The sequence below is a fragment of the Balaenoptera musculus genome, chromosome 4 (assembly GCF_009873245.2).
Source record: "Balaenoptera musculus isolate JJ_BM4_2016_0621 chromosome 4, mBalMus1.pri.v3, whole genome shotgun sequence".
Classification (NCBI taxonomy): domain Eukaryota; kingdom Metazoa; phylum Chordata; class Mammalia; order Artiodactyla; family Balaenopteridae; genus Balaenoptera; species Balaenoptera musculus.
This window is the reverse complement of record NC_045788.1, coordinates 27,629,706-27,650,131: the sequence shown is the minus strand read 5'-3', so window position 1 is coordinate 27,650,131 and position 20,426 is coordinate 27,629,706.

Here is a 20,426-nt window from a genome sequence, read left to right as displayed (position 1 = left end):
TAAAGATTAGGATACAATGTATTTATTTTAAAATGTAGTGTGTTTTAAAAATGTCGTCTTGAAAGATAGAGATGATAATATAATACTGTATCTGTTTGTTTAGCAACAATCTCTTTCTGCTTTTTAAATCTATGCTATTAGAAACATGATACGATATGTTAGGTGTTGATTTTACTTATTACTAAAAGCAAAATTTTGTTTTTTAAACCAAAATGGAAGAAAACGGTTTTCCATAGACATCTCTAAACATTTAATTTAGAGTTTATATCACTCATAGAGTTTAATTTTTTCCAGTATGAATAAATGTTTGTAAAGAATTATGAAATACATATAACTAAAACATTGCATATTTGTGTATAAAATAGAAACAAAATAATACATTTATAAATGACTAACTTAAAAAAATCTCGAAGTAATGGTATGACATATTTTTAGAGTTTAACATAGCTGGTTGTTAAAACTGAATATAGACAGATAAATATATTCATCTAATAGAAACACTCTTTGGAAAGAGTAATACATTACCTTTAGAACCTACCAATCCTGCACAGATTAATATGTGTGTTGATTGCTTACTTAGAAAATTCTATTTATGATGGAGTGAGATCTTAGGAGAATAGGATTCTAAACGAAAAGTGTGTTTGGGGTGAGAAAAGTCTGACAATGATGAGCTTATCAGAAAGATCCAGCCTTCATGAAAGTATCTGAGTGATCCTAAATAGTTTGAGGATGAGCAGAGGGTTTAGGATGTCTGGGATTTGTGGTTAAAAATGGAGGAGACAGGGCTTCCCTGCTGGTGCAGTGGTTGAGAATCCGCCTGCCAATGCAGGGGACACGGGTTCGAGCCCTAGTCTGGGAAGATCCCACATGCCGTGGAGCAACTGGGCCCATGAGCCACAACTACCGAGCCTGCGTGTCTGGAGCCTGTGCTCCGCAACAAGAGAGGCCGCGATAGTGAGAGGCCCACGCACCGCGATGAAGAGTGGCCCCCGCTCGCCGCAACTAGAGAAAGCCCTTGCACAGAAACGAAGACCCAACACAGCCAAAAATAAATAAATAAATAAATTTATTAAAAAAAAAAAAAATGGAGGAGACAAAACGGGGAAGAATAGGGCAATTTTTGTGAGGCACAGATTTCCACTTTTCCTAGGTTCGGCCTTATGAGTAAAGGCCAGCTGTTAATACATTCATAACCATATCCTCATAGTCATGGAAAGCTACTGAAATACCAGTTTTGAAAATGTCCATATCTCAAGTTTATATTAGTATCCCAAATGAAGTAAGAAAATGGTCCATTATCTCTTAAAGTTTCAGAATATTTATAGGATCATAGAGTAGCAGAAGTTTTGAACCACAACAGAATCTGGGAAGCCACGTTGTCCAAATAAGTGATTTTCCCAGGAGAGAACAGTAAGACCCTGAGAAGTTAAGCATCCTGCTCAAGTTAATGAATGGTAGAGTCAGATTAGGGTTAAGTTATTCTGATTTGTAATCCAACCTAAGCTTTTCCCTATTTAACCACCATAATTTTAGAACAAAACTAGAAGTTGAATATATACAAATGTATAATTACAAACTACAATACATGGTCTGAGGAAAATTGGATTACATGAAGAGAGAATATAACAGACTAATTCTATAGGGACAGTGGTTCCATGGTTACAAAAAATCTTACTAAGGAAGTGATACTTAAGTCAAAACTTGAAGATGTAATAGCAGGTCAGCAGATGAAGAATGGGGGAAAAGGATGTTCCAGTGTGTGGAAATGCCATGTTGAAGGATCTGATATGACTTGTATTTTTGAGAAACAGACTTCATAGTATACTGAACAAGTCTTGGAAATTGATGAGAAATGAGATGGAGAAATTGGCAGGGGTAATTGATGGAGATCATGAAAAAGAACTGGAATTTTATTCTAAATACATTTGTTGGAAAGCTATTGAAAGGTTTGAACTAGGCTTCTTAAATGTTTTGATATATTTTTCAAAGTTTAATCTCACTGTTACAGAAAAAAATGGATTGGAAGGTCATAAGATGCAGAAAGGAAAATCATTTAACAGGGCTTTTCAGTCCTTCAAATAAGAAATGCTTGTGGTTTGGACTAAGTTGTTGTTAGGGAAAATGGAGGGAAGTGAATGGAATTGAAATATATATAGTAAAAATAAAGCTGAATCCGGCCTCTGCACCCCGACACCAAATTAAATCTTGGAGACAGAGTTTTGGGTGAAGTAGAAAAGAATAGCTTTTTTGTTTTGCCAGGCAAAGGGGGCCACAGTGGGCTAAAGCCCTTGAAACTGTGTGCCCTGTCCTGGAGGGTGGAGTGAGGAATTTTATAGTAATTGTTTAAAGAGGGCGTGATCAGCTCATGGACAATCTTCTGATTGGTTGGTAGTGAGGTAAGTGAGAGTCAGCATCATCAACCTTCTGGTTCCAACTGGTCCAGGGTCTAAGTGCCTGTGGGCAGCATACAGTTAACTTCTCCCACCTGGTGGGGGTTTCAGTATGTGCAAAACAGATCAAAGACATTGTTATGTATATCCCTTGAGGGGGAACTAGAACTCTGCCCCATGGTTGCACTATTGTCATTCTTTTGTTGTTGTTGTTTGTTTTTTGACTCTTCCTCCTGTGTCTCTGCATCCCCTCCCTTCCCTTAATTAGCAACTGTTTGAACCTGCTCGTTGGAACTCAGAGAAGGTCATGGAGGCTGAATGAAGCCTGTTTCCTGTAATCAGGAAATGGGGAAAACAGAAAGTCTTTTGTGCCCAGGAGCCCCACAGGGTCCTCCTTGGCTTCAAAAGTTGAAGCAAAATATATTGGTAATTAGTTGTAATAGATTGGGAATGGTGCTAAGGAAAAAGGAAAATTTAATTACTCCAAGATTTCTGTCACTAAAAAAAAAAACTTGAGTGAATGAAAGTTTAATTTATTGGGAAATCAAAGATATGCCAGAGGGAAAAATGCACAGAAAATCAGGGACTAGTATTAGATATACTGTCTTAGAAACAGCACAAATTACTTAATAAAGATGCCTTGTAGGCAGTTGGAAAGAGTAGTCTGAAACTCAGAAGAGATATCTGGATAGAGGTAAAAATTTGAGATCTTTTCAAATTATGGGATAGATGTGATTGCCTAGGAGGTAAATAGAGAGGAACAAGAGAAAAGGGCCCAGAGGGGGAGTTAGATTGAGAAAAAAGAGCCCCTAAATGAGACTAAAGAGTAGTATGGAAGGAAACCAGGTGAGTTTGGTGTTCCAAAGCCAACAAAGCGAAGTATGATTCAAGGACAAGTTCAAAACTTTTTTTTTTTTTTGAATGCTGTTGAGAAGTTGTAGTGAGTTGAATTGTGCTCTCAAAAAGATATGTTCAAGTCCCAATTTTCCTGTACCCGTGAATGTGAACTTACTTAGAAACAGGGTTTGTATAAATGTAATCAGGTAAGATGAAGTTGTACAGGATTTGGGTGGGCCTTAAGTCCAATGACTGGCATCCTTATAAGAAGGAGAAAAGGCACACAAAAACACAGAAGTCGTGTGAAGGCAGAAGCAGAGATTGTAGTGATGCTGAGGATTGATGGTAGCCACCAGAAGCTAGGAGAGATACATGGGATGGTTTCTCCCTAAGAGCCTCCAGAAGAAAGTCACCGTGTGCCAACACTTTGATTTCAGTCTATATTGACCTCCAGAACTGTGGGGGAATAAATTTGTCTTTTTAGCCACATAGTATGTGGTAATTTGTTACAGCAGCCTTAAGAAACTTATACAAAAATCTAATAAGATGAGGATCCTAGGGGTTACGCAACAGAAAGATATCTTTCAACTCTATCAAAAGCAGAACAGTCTCGCAGTTAGGGGTGGAATCCATATTAGCGGGGCCTAAAAAATGAACAAAAGGGGATGAGAAGAGTGGTTGGAAAATAGCTGGAAAGTGATCAAGAGTTTTAATTTAATGAGATATACTAAGATATGTGTGGATGCCTAATGTCAAGGACACAGATGTAGCAGAGGCATGGAAGTTGAAGAGCTTCAGAGAGGGATGACTGACAAAATGAAGACTCTGCCAAGATAGTAGGGGGAGGGCCTCAGGTTATATACACCGTCTCCACTGTAATTAGAACGAGGGAGAGAAAGTGTGCAAATTCAGCTGGATTTGTATGGTGGAGAGATGAAGGATGTCATATCTAACAGTTTTTAACTTCTTGATTAAAAACGTTGCAAGATCACCTGTTAAGTATAAGGGGATGAAAAAAAGGTGGATATTCCAGAGAAGTGAAGAATGTGTGAAACTGTAGGTATGAAGAGAGAAAAAGCCAACTGTTAAGATTGCTCAGCAGTATGCAGTATTGATTTGAGGGTAGTGGTCATGAGTTGATAGTGAAACCAACATGCCCAGCTGGGGATCATAACCCAAGATTTAAAGAGATTTTTTTTTTTAATTAATTAATTAATTTATTTTTGGCTGCCTTGGGTCTTCATTGCTGCAAGCAGGCTTTCTCTAGTTGCGACGAGCAGGATCTACTCTTCGTTGCAGTGCACGGGCTTCTCATTGCAGTGGCTTCTCTTGTTGCGGAGCACAGGCTCTAGGCGCACAGGCTCAGTAGTTGCAGCTCGTGAGCTCTAGAGCGCAGGCTCAGTAGCTGTTGCGCACGGGCTTAATTGCTTCGCGGCATGTGGGATCTTCCTGGATCAGGTCTCGAACCCGTGTCCCCTGCATTGGCAGGTGGATTCTTAACCACTGCACCACCAGGGAAGCCCCTAATCAGATACATAAATGAGTCCCTTTTATTGGTGATTATCTTGAGGCATCCTGGTTCTCTAAAACAACACAAGTGAAAGATTCCACTGTCACCAAGGTAAAATGGAGAAGAATAGTCAGTATTTTTCGTTCTAGCTCTTCTATTCCCATTCATTGAGCTCTCAATGATCCAGTTTGTACCTATTAAAATAGAGTTAATACAGTAATACCCAATAGTCAAAGCTTAAGAGAAAATAACCCCAGGACTAATGAATATTGAATAAAAAGCTATAACCATAATCCAGGTACCAGTATACCAGTAGTGTAGTTCTTAGGCTATTCTTACTTTTATTGGTTTTCTAGGTGGTTCAGTTGATATTTGGGAAGTGATGTTGAAAAATCCAGAAGCTCTGAAATTCCTGACAATATTTAGAAACTTAATATCTTAAAAATCTTTCAAAAAGATGCTATTGAAAGTGACTTTAAACCCTTGATTGAAAAGTATACTACTTCCACAGTGTAGTGTAGCCCAACAATAATTTATTTTGAAAGCTGTAATTCACTTCTGACATTATCATTTGAAGCCTTGGATGCTTTCAACTGTAATGATTGGCTCTGAGCTACAAAGGGAGATTTCCTGGAAACATTACTTCTTAATAACAGCAGTCAGAAGAGTACAAAGTAAAATGTGTGGAATCACACAGTTTACATCCAAAGCACCCAATGACATAAATCAGAATAGCAATCTATCATTAAAAACATTGTAATCCTTGGGCTACAAATGAATAAGGGAGGAAAAAGAATTTAAAATAAAATAACTGTGAGATTTCACTATTTTAAATGGCTCCAAGTGTCACGTGCCTTAGCTAAACACAGTGGAACACACACAAAAAATGACAGATTTAAATGCTCTGTCTTGAGCCATTGGATAGCACATAATAAGGCTTCTAAGCTGTTTTAACTGAGTCTGGTGCGTAAGTTTGGAATTTAGGATGAGGGTTCATTTAACCTGGTGTTTCACAAAAATAGAGCTCTGGAAGATGTTAACGTCTCTTGTTCTTTAACTCACAATATGATCCTCAAGCAATACTAAAGATTATGTGGGAATAAAGAGATTTAGATTTCATTTTCTTATTCTCAACATGATTGTTTCAGTATAGGATTTTTACCATGGAAGGCCTTCAGGATTGCCTACGTATTACTGCAGGTGATAGGAAACAGGCATTGAATACTTAGTAGGAGATAAAGCCCCACTTGCGCCCCCATTTCTAGTGATCGCAGGTTGAATTTGGAATATGTAGAATTAACTTATGCTACTTTGCTGGAAGGACTTCTGTTGAAGAAGTTTTTAGAGCAATTCGGCAGAACAAAGGGCTCATTACTTTTGCATAATTAAAACAGGAAAGCCAAATGTGGAAACTAAAATAGCAGGGTGGTGTCACATGACAATCCCTTATTAGGTCCTTTAATTTTTTTCCAGGTCTCTGGAGAATCACTCTCCACTACTGAGGGCAGGTGCTATGAGTTTCCACTCATCCAAGCTGCACCTGGAATAGAGTAGTGACTCTAGCGTTGGCCGGGCTGCGTGTTGGACCATAGTTTCTTCCAGATTTTAGAGAAAAGAAAAATAAGTAACTGCTGGGGTGAGAACTGAATATTCTATATGAGGATTAAGGAAACTGGAGCTGTTTAAGGGGAGATTTGTGAAGTGATAGGAAAATTCGAAATGAATATTGCTAATGACATCTTTTTCCTGCAGGATCGGGAGGTTTAGACTTAGGGAGGGAGAAAATGAAATGACTTTGAGTAGCAGTAGGAGGCAGGGACAGAGAGGAGTATTCCTAGTTCAATGGAAAGTGATGGGGGAAGAAAAGCAGAGTAGAGAAAGACAAGGAAACAGGAGGGAATGCTGTGGAGAAATCTGATCCATGCTCGGGCTGTCAACCTTGTTTAAACGAACTTTAAGTACGAGATCTATAACTACCTCAAAGCAGGAAAGAAGAGTTCGTTAAAATTTAATGTTGTATAATTTAAAAATTCTTCCTTCTGATAAAATAAATGCCTAAGGTGTAATGAAAACACCTTGTTTTCATTATTTAGGAATACATTTATTTTTTCTTCTTAAAAACAATGCCCATTTGCTTCCAGATATATCTATTTAGTAGATCTATAATGAAAGCCTCATTTGATTCATGAGATTAGCCATCATTTGGGGAGGTAAATCTGCATGGATAATTTAAAACCTTTACTAGTGAACCTTTGCCCATGTTTAATACTGGAAGGTTGCCTGACCTTCATTAGGCAATGTATGGAGACCACAGAGGAGCCAACAGAGGGACCCCTGCGTGATCATTTCATTGCCAGAGATCAGGACCCAAATTTGATTGCAGCTCATTATTCTCATCTGCTAATGCTTCCATTGTCTTCTTTTAGTATACTCCGTTTAATGATTTAGTAGACTTTATCCTGTAACAGAAATGGCATTTATTGTTTAATTTAGAGAATGCCTTGCTTCTCTCTGACCTGCATATTCTCCTTAGATGAGGTTTCTTTTACTTGGTGTAATCATCTTCAAACATGTTTCATTGTAGAAAAGTCCATAAAGATTCAGTAAAATATCATACTTGGATATATTGTGCTATAGATATTTAAATTATTTAAAAAGTAAGTTAGATCTTATAGGGATCTATTTTCAAATTGGAGTGCGTATTCTTTTTGCTTTACTCCTTGGGGTAACCCTGGGTGCTGGAAACTAGTATAAAAGTGGTATGTTTTTAAGGAACATTTAGGTTACTCTGTGGAAAGTAGTTTAAAACATTAATTGTATTAAAGTAAATTTAAATGTGTTATGGGAACACAGTAAAAAACTAGCTTGCATTTTAAAAATACTATATTAGACTTCAAAGAAGTTTTAAGGTTAAGTCAGACATTGACTCTCCTCTGTTTTGGGGAATTCTTGTCCAAAAAAGTAAGATAAGCACAATTATAGGGTCTAATAATTTTAATTTATGAGTCCCTTCTAGGTAAATAAATTATGCTCTGATACTCTGAAAGAGTTGTCCTTATTCAGGGACAAACATTTCCCAAATTGAAAAAGTTTGCATCTGATTACTCAGATGAGTAGACTTAGAAAACCAAAAATATCCTTGCTTTATCTAACATAAATAATCCAGACAAGGTAGGAGATTATCATAACAGAGACATCTTGAGCTAACAGCTCTATTCACATTGATTACTCTGAATCCAATTCCTCAGTATTTGTCATCTTTACTCTTATTACCAGCTGACTCAGACAGACAGTACAGGGAGATAGGAAATATGTGGTTAAGTAGTGTTGACATTTTTAATCCTTAGAGTACATACAATTTTCTAGTATCTTTTTTATTTCACTGTACACAGGTACAGTATAAACAACAAAAAATTTCATTGAAATTTCTAAAAGGAAATGATAACAATGTATGAAACAGACAATAAATTCAGATTTTTACAAAGGCAGTAGGCACTCTGTTGATTTATCTTTTTTTTTGGGTAGCGTCTGCTATTATATTCTAAGTACATTAATAAAGAACAGGGAACAACAATCATTTAAAATTTATCAAATGCTTGCAAATATAAAAAAATCATTTTTTTACCAAACATTCACTTTTCTAAATTCTTAGATAAAGATAAAAGTAGTTCTTTTGTTATTTAAATACATTTAAAGCAAGTCAGTCCCTCAGAAAATTAATATTAATTTCCTTTTTCTAAATATTAGGACTTTCTTACTCCCATCAAAAGGAATGCATTTTAAACCTTCTTAAATTTAATAGGGTTATTATTTTGCATTGTAAGCAATTCATGTAAGTAATCTTCAGCCTGACAGACTGGCACCATTAGAGACTGGTTAAATCAAATATTTCCATGACCTATAATTTCAAGAGCAGAAGAATTCCAGTTCTGATTTACAAAGCTTTTCTGTATCTTGTCTTCCAGGTAATTTTCAACTCACAAAACCAATGGCGGGTCCTGTCAAGTCTTCTCTTTCTTATACAGTCTCTCAGAATTAATATGTATCCTCTGAACTAGAATCTGCTATTAAAGGGCTTTCTTCTTATTCCAAAGCATGATGTGGATTCTTCTGCTCGTAACCATTGGCGTTTAGGGGGATGTGTAGTCACGTGACATACCAATCCTTTCATATCTCCTCTTTTCCCCTGAAGCTGCAAAGGAACGTGAAATGATACACAGCTTACCGCTGCTCTCCATGCCTTACTACCTCTCAGCTTCCCAGACCACAGACCTTTGTTCTCCCTCCCAATCCATGAGCATTGGAGTTTATAGCATTCTCTCTCACACATTTGTCATTCTCTCTCTTTCATATTGATCTTCCCATTTTCCTTCCATACTTCAAAGTCACTTATACCTTGGATAATGCTAAGCAGAGTAATGTTAAATAAAACCAAACGAGTTTTTCTTCCTGTAAAATATGTCAAAGGTGTAAACTCTGCTTAGAGATGAGACCATTTTATTTCCTTGTGTTTATGGTCTCCATTTTGAGTCTTGGATGAAGTAGATAAATGCCTAGCTTATTAGAAGACATTGCATTGTCCTGTGCCTGCTTTTCAGTTAAAATTTTTTACCACACATCCTGGGGGATCTGTGATCCAAAAGCCAGAAAGCCATCAGGAGTCAAACGTGCTGTTTTAGGCTCTAGTATCACCCTTTATTCAGTGAAATTTTCTAAGCTTATATTTCTCTTTTACAAAAGCGACTTTTCTTCTTTTACTGAAATTGCTCCAGCAGAAGTTACTGGTGCCCTTTACAAAGTCAATGGCTTCTCCCTTGGTCATTAACCTGACCGACATTGACATTGGACCTTGCTGCTCACGTTGGAAGTCTCTCCAACTTTCCTTTTCCTGTTCTTCTCCTGTTCTTAGTCCTTCTCTCTTATCTTTTTGGTTCTCTTCTGTCTTCTACCACTTAGTGTAGGAATTTCTCAAGGTTTTATTCTTGCCTTTATTTCTTTTATCTACATTTTTTCCTTGATTGTCTTATCTACTTTCACCACTTCAACTTGTCTTTATATAGTATTTTCCTAAATTGATATCATCATTCTTGAAGGCTTTTCTAATTATATTTCTCATGGCTTTTGACATATTTCTCCATTGATGTTATACTGGCATCTTAAGGCCAGAATATTTTAAAATAACTTATTTCCTAGTATCTTATTTCTTAGAACCAATTCTTATCTATTGCCAGGTTAATCTTTGTAATGTAACTTCTCTTCTCCAAAACTACCAGTGGTTTCTTAATGCCTTCTTGCTTTCCCTTAACATGAGCTGGGCTTTCCCTTCTTTGTGCTTTGCCTTATTCTAGGTCTTATAACCACATTTTTAATTGCTTGTGAAAATTTTGTGTTTTCAAAATTCAGGTAATACTTATTCAATCCTTAATTTTCCCAATCAGTTGATATCTTTCTCTCCTAAAACTTTTTTTAAAACTACTTTTATAAGAGGTATGATAACATAATTTATGTGGAATCATATATTATGATTGTTGTACAAGCAGATTTTTTATCCTAATTTTTTAAAATTAATTAATTTATTTTTGGCTGCATTGGGTCTTCGTTGCTGTGTGTGGGCTTTCTCTAGTTGTGGCGAGCGGGGGCTACTCTTCGTTGCGGTATGCGGGCTTCTCATTGCAGTGGCTTCTCTTGTTGCAGAGCATGGCTCTAGGCATGTGGGCTTCAGTAGTTGCAGCACGTGGGCTCAATAGTTGTGGCTCGCAGGCTCTAGAGCACAGGCTCAGTAGTTGTGGCGCATGGGCCTGGTTGCTCTGCAGCATGTGAGATCTTTCTGGACCAGGGCTCAAGAACCCGTGTCCCCTGCATTGGCAGGTGGATTCTTAACCATTGTGCCACCAGGGAAGCCCTTATCCTAATTTACCCTGAAATTAAGATGTAATTAACAGTCAAAGGTATCTTAGATGTGATAAAATACAATATTTTCTCTGTAGCAAATCGTCAAGGTCCCTGGAAATAGGAAAGATTTAATTTTTACCTCCCACATTTCCTTTTTAGTTAAAAATCTGTTGAATTACATGCCAGATTGTCTCTATTCTGACACATCCAAATGAAACTGTCAGAGCCATCAGGTACTGCTCTCACAAGATAAATTAGCCAAAGGATAATTTGATTTAGGTTCTTCTGTGTTTTTAGGAATATTACCATTAAAACAATATTAGGCCTTCCCATCCATGATCACAGGATGTCTTTTTATTTAGGCCATCTTTAATTTCTTCCAACAGTGTTTTATATTTTTAGTATATAGATCTTGTACTTTTAGCGTATAGATCTTGTACTTTATTGTTAAGTTTATCCCTAAGTGTTTTATTACTTTTGATGCTTTAGTAAATGGAATTATTTTCTTAATTTTATTTTTGGATTTGCTCATTACTAGTGTACAGAAAGTCAGTTGATATTTGTATATTGATCTCATATCCTGTAAACTTGCTGAGCTCATTTGTTAGTTCTAATAGTTTTTTTTTTTTAATTTTTAAATTTTACTGGATTAGTTAGGATTTTCTATGTACAAGATCATGTCACCTTCAAAAAGAGATAGTTTTACCTCTTCCTTTCAAATCTGAATGCCTTTCACCTCTTTTTCTTGCCTAATTTCCCTCACTAGAAACTCCAGTACAGTGTTGAATAGAAGTGTTGAAAGTGGCCATACTTGTCTTGTTCTTGATCTTAGGGGTAAACATTTCATTTACTCTTTTACCATTAAGTATGATGTTAGCCATTAGTTTTTCATAGATGGGTTTTGTCAGGTTGAGAAAGTTCCTTTCTTTTCCTAGTTTGTTGAGTGCTTTCATGAAATAGTGTTGGATTTTTTCAAATGTCTTTTTAATGCATCTACTGAGATGATCATATGGATTGTCTGTGATCCCAGAATAGCCAAAAGGATTTTGAAAAGAACAAAGTTGGAGGAATCACACTTCTTAATTTCAAAACTTAATGCAAAACTATAGAAATCAAGACAGTGTGGTATTAGCATATGAATAAATATATAAACCAGTAAACTATAATTGAAAGTCCAGAAATAAACCCTTACTTATATGATCTATTGATTTTTGACAGGGGTGCCAAGACCTTTCAATGGAGAAATAATAGTGTTTTTGTTCTGAGAAAACTGGATATTCACCAAAAAAAATGAAGTGGGAATCTTTTCTCACACTGTATACAAAATGAATTAAAAATGGATTATAGACCCAGTGTAAGAATTTTAAAACTATAAGGCACTTAGAAGAAATTATAGGAGTAAATGTCTGTGACCTTTAATTAGGCAATAGCTTCTTAAATATGACACAAAAAAGTGCATACAATAAAAGGCAAAAAAATACATAATTGAACTTCATCAAAATGAAAAACCTTGGTCTTCAAAGGACACCATCAAGAAAGTCAAGAGACAACCCACAGAATGGAAAAAAAAAAATTTTCAAATCATGTTACTGATAAGTGATTTGTATCCAGAATATATAAAGAACCCTTATAATTCAACAATGTCAAACAAGCAATTAAAAAATGAGGAAAGGACTTGAACATTTATCCAAAGAAGATATACAAATGCTCAAAAGGCTATGTGAAATATGGCTCTACATCATTAGGCATTAGGGAAATGCAAATAAAAATCACAATGAAATACCACTTTATACCTGTAGGATGACTAAGATTTAAAAAAAAGCAGTTAATAACAAGTGTTGACAAGGATATGGAGAAACTGGAATTCTTATACATTGCTGTTGGAAGTATAAAATGTTGCAGACACTTTGAAAAACATTTTGGCAGCTTCTCAAATGGTTAGACATAGACATATGACTCATTAATTCCACTGCTAGGTATATAAACAACAAAAATGAAAACATATTCACACAAATACTTATGCATGAATGTTCATAGCAGTATTATTCATAATAGCCAAAAAGTGGAAATAACTCAAATGTCCATCAATTGATGAATGGATAAACAAAAATGTGGTATATTAATACCATGAAATATTATTCATCTATAAAAAGAATTATGTCTAGACATCTATTACAACACAGATGAAACTGGAAAACATTTTGCTAAGTGAAAGAATCTGAATCTCTGTTGGATCATTCCCATGGGCATACAGACATGCCTTGACATCTATTAAACAAAACCCCTTCTCTGATCCCCAAGTCTTCCTCTAGGTGTCCCATCCCAGTTTTCCATATTCACAGCAAACTACTTCAGAATATTTTCTATACTCATAATTTCTGCTTCTTCACCTCCTATTTTGTCACTAACCCACTCTAACTAGTCTCTTAATCTACTACCACTACTTTGAAACTGCTCTTTTTAAGGTCATAATCAACTTTTGACAAAAACAATGATAACCTTTCTGTTATCTTAACCTCTCAGTAACATTTAATATGGATGATCACAGCCTCCTTCTTAGAACACTTTATTTTTCAGGCTTTCAGATAACTGTACCAATCTGTTTTTCCTCCTACCTCACTGACTGCTCCTTCTTCATCTCCTTTGCTAGCTGTTTCTTATCTACCAGACCACTACAGATTTGATGTGCCAGGATACCATCTTTGTCCTTTTCTTTTTGTATTCATGATTCCTCTATGTGATCCCACCTATCTTAAATCAGGGGACTCAGTATATACCACAAAAATCTGAGTGTGAGGAGACTAAAGTCACCCAAGGGTAATCCTCTGAAAAGTATTGCAGATGGGAGCCATTAGTTGTAGTGGCTGAAGCATCTGAGGGATGGGAACTCCTAACTAAGCTAGTAAAAGGGATTCCAAGGAATCCAACCAATAGCACCTACTATACCACCAATATGAAATTGCTCCTAATTTTTGTTTTCAGCTGTATCTTCGGTTCTGAGTTCCAAATGTATATCCACCATCTTACCCACCATGTCCATTGGATTTCTTAAATTGTATTGGCCAAAACAGTACACCCCATCTCTTCTTCATCCCCTCTGTCCTCTCCATCTTCCAATCCAGTGTTTCTCATTTCAGCCAGTGGCAGCATCATCTATTTAGTTGTTCAGGTCAAAATATTGGTGTACTGCTCTCTTTTTCTCAAATAGCACACATCCAAACAATCAATAATCCCTGTTGGTTATAACATACACATGCCCACATGCACACATACACACTCAGTGAGTGTGACCACTTTTCATTATTTTTGTGACTATAATTCAAATGCTTCAAACTCTTGGCTGAATCACTGCAATGGCCTCCTAAGTGGTCTCTTTTTCTGTATACTTGCCTTTCTTCTGGGGGCAAACAGTAGTCAGAGTGATCTTTCTGAAGTAAAAATCAGGTTAGCACTTACTATACTCCAAGTTATCATGTTTATCTTACTATATGTTAATGATTGCTACTGCTCCCTCCATTGCTCAGTGGTTAGAGCACAAAAACACTTAATAAAGTTAGTTTTTCTAAGCAATGATAAAAGGCCAAGAATGGTCCTTGCCAATCTATGCAGAAGAGAGGACAGGATTTTTATTGCCACCTGAGGATACCCAGGAACTGATTGTTTAATGATCATGTGCCAGGTAACACAGCTAATAGGTATTATAGTAAAGCCATTTTTTGAACACAGACAGACTGGCTAAAGCTGAATTTTTATAACCAAGCACTACTCAATCTTTCATTGAAGTGGTAGGACCATCTTGTAAGTCAAAATCCTATATTGACCAAAATTGCATTTAATTTTTTTTTTTTTTTTTTAAGTTACAAATATATTGATGATTTCTTTTTTTTTTTTTTTTTTTATTCACACACACACACACTGTATTTTATTTTTACAAGACATAAATAGACTGACACCAAGCATTGTACATGGATGACCACAACAAAAGCAACAATGATTGCAATTACCAAACATGAAACACACTCATACTATGTCATAATATTGACATTCAGTCCAGTAATCCTCCACTGTAACAGCTCCTTTACTTTGCAGTGAAAATTGATTTGTATATTCTTTGCCTCTGAGTCCTTGTGGGATTTTTTTTTTTTTTTTTAATTCAGACAGAAAGTCACAAAAATTATACTCATCCTCATCAGTTCACTCAGTCCCATGTAATTAATTTTTTTTTTATCTTGATCTTTTGTTAGCACTTTTATGAGTTCATCAGTTTTTCATTAGAGTTCTGAAAATGCTTATTCATTCAGTTCAGCAGTACAGTCAGTTACCAGAAACCTGTACTTGTCAGAGTCTTTTCCATGAATTTCTTGAAGATGAAACCCTTTTATAGGAACATATTTGCAAAATCATCAGAGTACACCCAGAACTGTCTGTAAATGACATAAACTGTCTGTAAATGCATTTAATTTTTAATTTAATTTTAGGAAGTAGGCATATCTCCATGATATAATATGTAACTATAACATTGATAATTTCTTATTATTAATGCCATATATATCTCTTACTTAGATTTTATTTTGTGTTCTTCAATAAGTTTTCTTTGTACAAATACCTTTTTAAAATATTTATTACTGAATAATCATATACATTTTTTAATGGTTAAATTATATTTTTTCATGGTTGTTGCTGGCATGTAAGTATCCTCTTGATTTTTGTGTATTAAAGTCCAACAAACTTGCTGAGTTGTCTTATTAGTTGAGATATTTGATTATAGATTTCATTCATTCATTCATTGACCCCATATATATTTAGTGGGTGCCTAATATATGTTAGATGTTATTATAGATAATAGTATAAAAAGTAAATGAATCATGTACATTTATTTACATGTAATCAATTTCTGTGTACATAATTGCTATTTATTTTTTCTTGCTAATTCTTTTTTTTTTAAATTTAATTAATTAATTAATTTATTTATGGCTGTGTTGGGTCTTTGTTTCTGTGTGAGGGCTTTCTCTAGTTGTGGCAAATGGGGGCCACTCTTCATCACGGTACGTGGGCCTCTCACTATTGCGGGCTCTCTTGTTGCGGAGCACAGGCTCCAGACGCTCAGGCTCAGTAATTGTGGCTCACGGGCCCAGCTGCTCCGTGGCATGTGGGATCTTCCCAGACCAGGGGTCGAACCTGTGTCCCCTGCATTGGCAGGCAGATTCTTAACCACTGCGCCACCAGGGAAGCCCTCTTGCTAATTCTTGTATCTCATTTCTTTTCTTGCCTTATTGTATTGGATGAAATGTCCATTGAAATATCAAATCAAAGTGGATATAGTAGGCATTCTTGACTTTTCTGTTTGTGAAAGATTGCATCTAATTTTTCACCATTAAATATAATATTTGCTGTGGGATTTTGGTAGATCTTATTTATTAGGTTATGTAGTTTTCCCCTGTTTTAGTTATGAATATATGTTGGATGATATAGAATGTTTTTCTGTATTTATTGTGATATGCATGTAGTTTTTCCTTTGTAATTTTGTAATGTGATAGATTATATTAAATCTAAATATAGATTATATTAAAGGTTTTCTAATGTAAATCATCTTTGCTTGCCTGGAATAAATATCCCTACCTCACTGATGTACTTATGTTTTAAATCATTGCTAGATTTATTAATATTTAAGATTTTTACATTTATAATAAGTGAGATTAGTCTGTGAATTTTCCTTCTTTTACTCTCATTTCCCAGAATTGTCAAGGTTATACAGTTTACCCTTGAACGACATGGCTTTGAACTGTGCAAGTCCACTTATACATGGATTCTTTTCAATGGTAAATACTATAGTAATACATGATCCACAGTTGGTTGAATCTGACGATGTGGAACCCAGGATACAGAGGAACTGTAGAGATATGGAGGAACTGCATATGTGGAGAGCTGATTATAAGTTATAAGCAGATTTTTTTTTTTTTTTCCGTGTAGAGGGTCGGCACCCCTAACTCTCAAGTTTAAAACACAATTATCATTGTATCTTCTTTCCAAAAGCGGCCACTCATGAACTTCTTTATTTCTGCCTCTGATACCTATCCAGGAACATTTTAAAACCTAGAACGTTCTTTCTCACCACCCTCTTAGATTTGATTTTTCTCATGTGGTTGATTTTTTTTCTTAGTAATGTTTTTAAAATGTATCATTATTTTTCTCCTCAATACAATTAATTTCATCCCTGAGTTGCTTCATTCAGTTTAAATTTGACAGTCCACATTTGACTCCAACATATGAGCCATTGCAGGATTAGTCTTCTGAAAAAACCCAAACCACCATGTCACATCTTTACTCATTAAATTCAAGGACTCACTATCATATATAGGTTAATATTTTTTCTCTAACTTCCTCCAACAGGTTTCTTCCCTAATCAGCTGCCTTAGCTGTTTTTATTATTGTTATTATTTTTAAGTTTCTGTTGCTGTGCACCTGTAATTAATTTCACCAAATTGATTGTAAGCACCTGTAGGGCAGAGACTATGTTTAGCCTTCCTTGTATTCACTATAACTTCTGGCTGAGTGCTTGACATGTGCTGCTCTTCAATAATGTGCTGTTTGTTCGATTGATGAATCCCTTGTCTCTGCCTGATTAGCTCAGTTGTTAAGTGCCAGGTGCTAATGAGGCCAGGGTCATAAGATCAAGCCCTGTATGGATCATTAGCTTTGGCTTAGTTCATAACCCCAGTGTGTACTCTACCTCAAATCAGCATTTCCAGGAAGCATGTGTTTGGACACAGAGTGGGAGCAAAGTAGAGGATGAACATTAAGATAGTGTAATTTCATCTTCACTACCAAAGGTAACACGTCCTAAAATGTAAGGGCTCTTCCTGATGATGGATCTGCAGTACATTTTCATGTACACATGACAGCCAGCTCTGAGCTTATTCCATAGTTCTGACTCAGTTGAACTTTCAGAATATTTTTCTTTCATCCTTCAAGTCAAAATCAGTAAGCTACTTAATTTGTTTAAAAAAGGAATCTCAAAACCTTATGAGTGAAGGTCATATGAAGGTTGTTTCCTGGTCATACAGTTTATTTTAAATTATTGCCAGCATAGTCCCATCTATTATTTTGTAATGACTTATTTAATGGTACATTTGCAAATATTCAAAAGCAATAATATATCAGCCATTTCTGTGGCCCTCAGAAAATGATATCTAAGTTATTTTTTCTAAAATTTCTGAATTTTTGAGTTTAGTAGATATCTATGTACAGATTAATTGGTTTTAGTACTGAGTTGGTTTCATATAAATGGATGTTCAATAATGGTTATTCTTTTTTATTTTCAGTACAAGAGAAAAACTCAGTCTACAGACTACAGAGACATAACTGTAAGATGAAATGAGAGACAATGCAGTTAGGATCAAATGATTAAGGAGAAAAACAAATAAATGTGTAAGAAATATAGGGAAAAATTAAAAAGGTAAAAATACCTATATGATGTTCTTTTTGAGTTCTATTTGATAGAATGCTAGGAGAAAACACAATTTTTTGCCTGACAGGAAAACTAATAAAGTACAAAGTATCAGACAAATATTTTATGGTTTGAGTAACAAGATTTTACGCTTTCACAGGAAACTGGTATCTATCCCTGGAATGAAGTAACTATAAATGTAAAGCTAGATGTTTTTAAATTAACAAAACTTTTCCTACAGAATTTTTCAACCAATTATTAAGAGATAGTTTTTAAGAATCCATAAACATTATAAGAAATCTAAAATCAAAAGGGCACAAAGAAAGCCAAATAAGTGTATCAGTTTTGTTTTCTGAGTTGATTGACATTGCCTTTATTTTGCCTGTAAGAAAGAAAGAAGAATACAAAATAGCCACTCCTCTAGGGTAACAAACACATAGTCTAATGAATTGTCCCTTTGAAATATTATGTTGTGTTTGTACTCACTTTTCTACTATGTAACCTGAGTGACTTTCCTGCTTCCAGGTCTAATGTCACCAACTCTTATTTAATGTTAGGGCTCTTTGCCTCATAGCCTAAGTTGATCAGACATTTCTCATAGGAAGATAAAAGTGTTCAAAGGAATTTGTTTTGGATCATCCTCATCTGTTTGAAAAGTACAGCATATTGATTAAGAACATAGGCTCTGATTTGCTCGTTTTCAAACCTAGTTCTGTTGTGCACTAGATGTCTGACTTTGGGTCAAGTTATTTAACCTCTCTGTTACAGTTTTCATCTGTAAAATGGGGCTAATAATTGTACCTACTTCTTAGGACAGTTCTGTGTCTTAATATAGGTAAAGGGTTTTGAACTGTGCTTGACAAACAGCACATACTCAGCAGATGTTAACTATTAGTAGTAACATTATTATCCTTGTTGCAGACCACTGAGATGGTCATCACTCCACCTGATCCTTGGTCCTAGCGGTATCTTGCTCTGCTCTGGACCTTGGGGCCTGTCATAGTTCAACTGTCTTTGAACTTCTACCATAGTGCACCCAAGTGCACAGGAAACAATTGGCTGCACTCTCCTGCAAGTCTATGGGCTTTGAACAGCTAGGGTTTATCAACAATATAATGGTTTAATCATTATCAATCTTAGATTTATAATACTTTAGATTTTGAAAACCTGAAACCTCAGGGGCCACAACACTGCACAGCCATCAATGTTTTTAGAAAGGAAAATAAACACATATTTAGGATATAGAATATAAATTTAAAATTTTAGAGTTTGGTAGAGAGTGCTTTGTGAACTTTATGTTGGGTATATAACAGTGAACAAAACAGATAAAAATCACTGCCCTCAAGAAGCTTATATTCTAGTGGTGGGAGACATGCAATGAAAAAAAAACATATAAATGAAATATATTTTGTGCTGTAATGGGATAAGTGTAAAGAGAAAAATAAATCAAGAAAGGGATATAGGGCATGTCTAGAATGGGGGATGGGGGGCCTTTGCAGTGTAAGGAAGGTTTCAACACAATTTCTAGATTGGATTACCAAGGAAATTTGCCCTGAAAAAATGAATTTGAGGAAATATCTGAAAGAGATGAGAAGGTGAGCCATGAAGATCTTGGGGAAGGAAATTTCCTGGCAGAAGGAGCAACAAGTTATAAGGTCCTGAGTTTGAATTGTGCCCCTTATTTTTGAGGAACAGCAAGGAGGCTGGTATGGCTGAAGCAGAATGAGCAATTGTTGGTGTAATAGGATGTGCATTCAGAGAGACAATGGAGGCCAGATCATGTAAGGTCTGGGTATAAATATGTCATTTTTCTTTATTTTATTCTAATTAATTATTCTATTATTGTAAGTACAATTACGCTTCACACTTCTACTCTACTTTTAAATGGTTCAAGAATTCCAAGGGGTTACCCAGTTCTGGGAGCATGGTTGCCAGTTTTCTTCTATGCCAGAGGGAGCTGGACTCTTGCAAGCTCACATCTGTGTTTCTTCCTGCTTCCACCCTGCCCTGCTCTTCCATGGCAACCTTTTAAGTTCTTAGGGACACTTTTGAGACATGTCAGGTCTAAGAAACTGCCTACTGTAGCAGGGCTCATGCTTAGACTCAGAAGATACCCAGCTCTTAATCCACAGTTGCATACTCAGCCATAGTTTATCATATCATATCTCTGTGCCAATGCAGCTGGGTCTGGCAGGGTAACTTCTAGCATCAGTCACCAGCTGTGCCCAATCCAGGCCTCCCCTTGACTCTTAGTCCCTTGAGAAGGGCCTATGTGGCTGGCAGAGCCTCCCCCGGCCGATGTGGTATGCATTTACAAAGGCATTTCCTCATTGGCTTATTGATTAGCAAC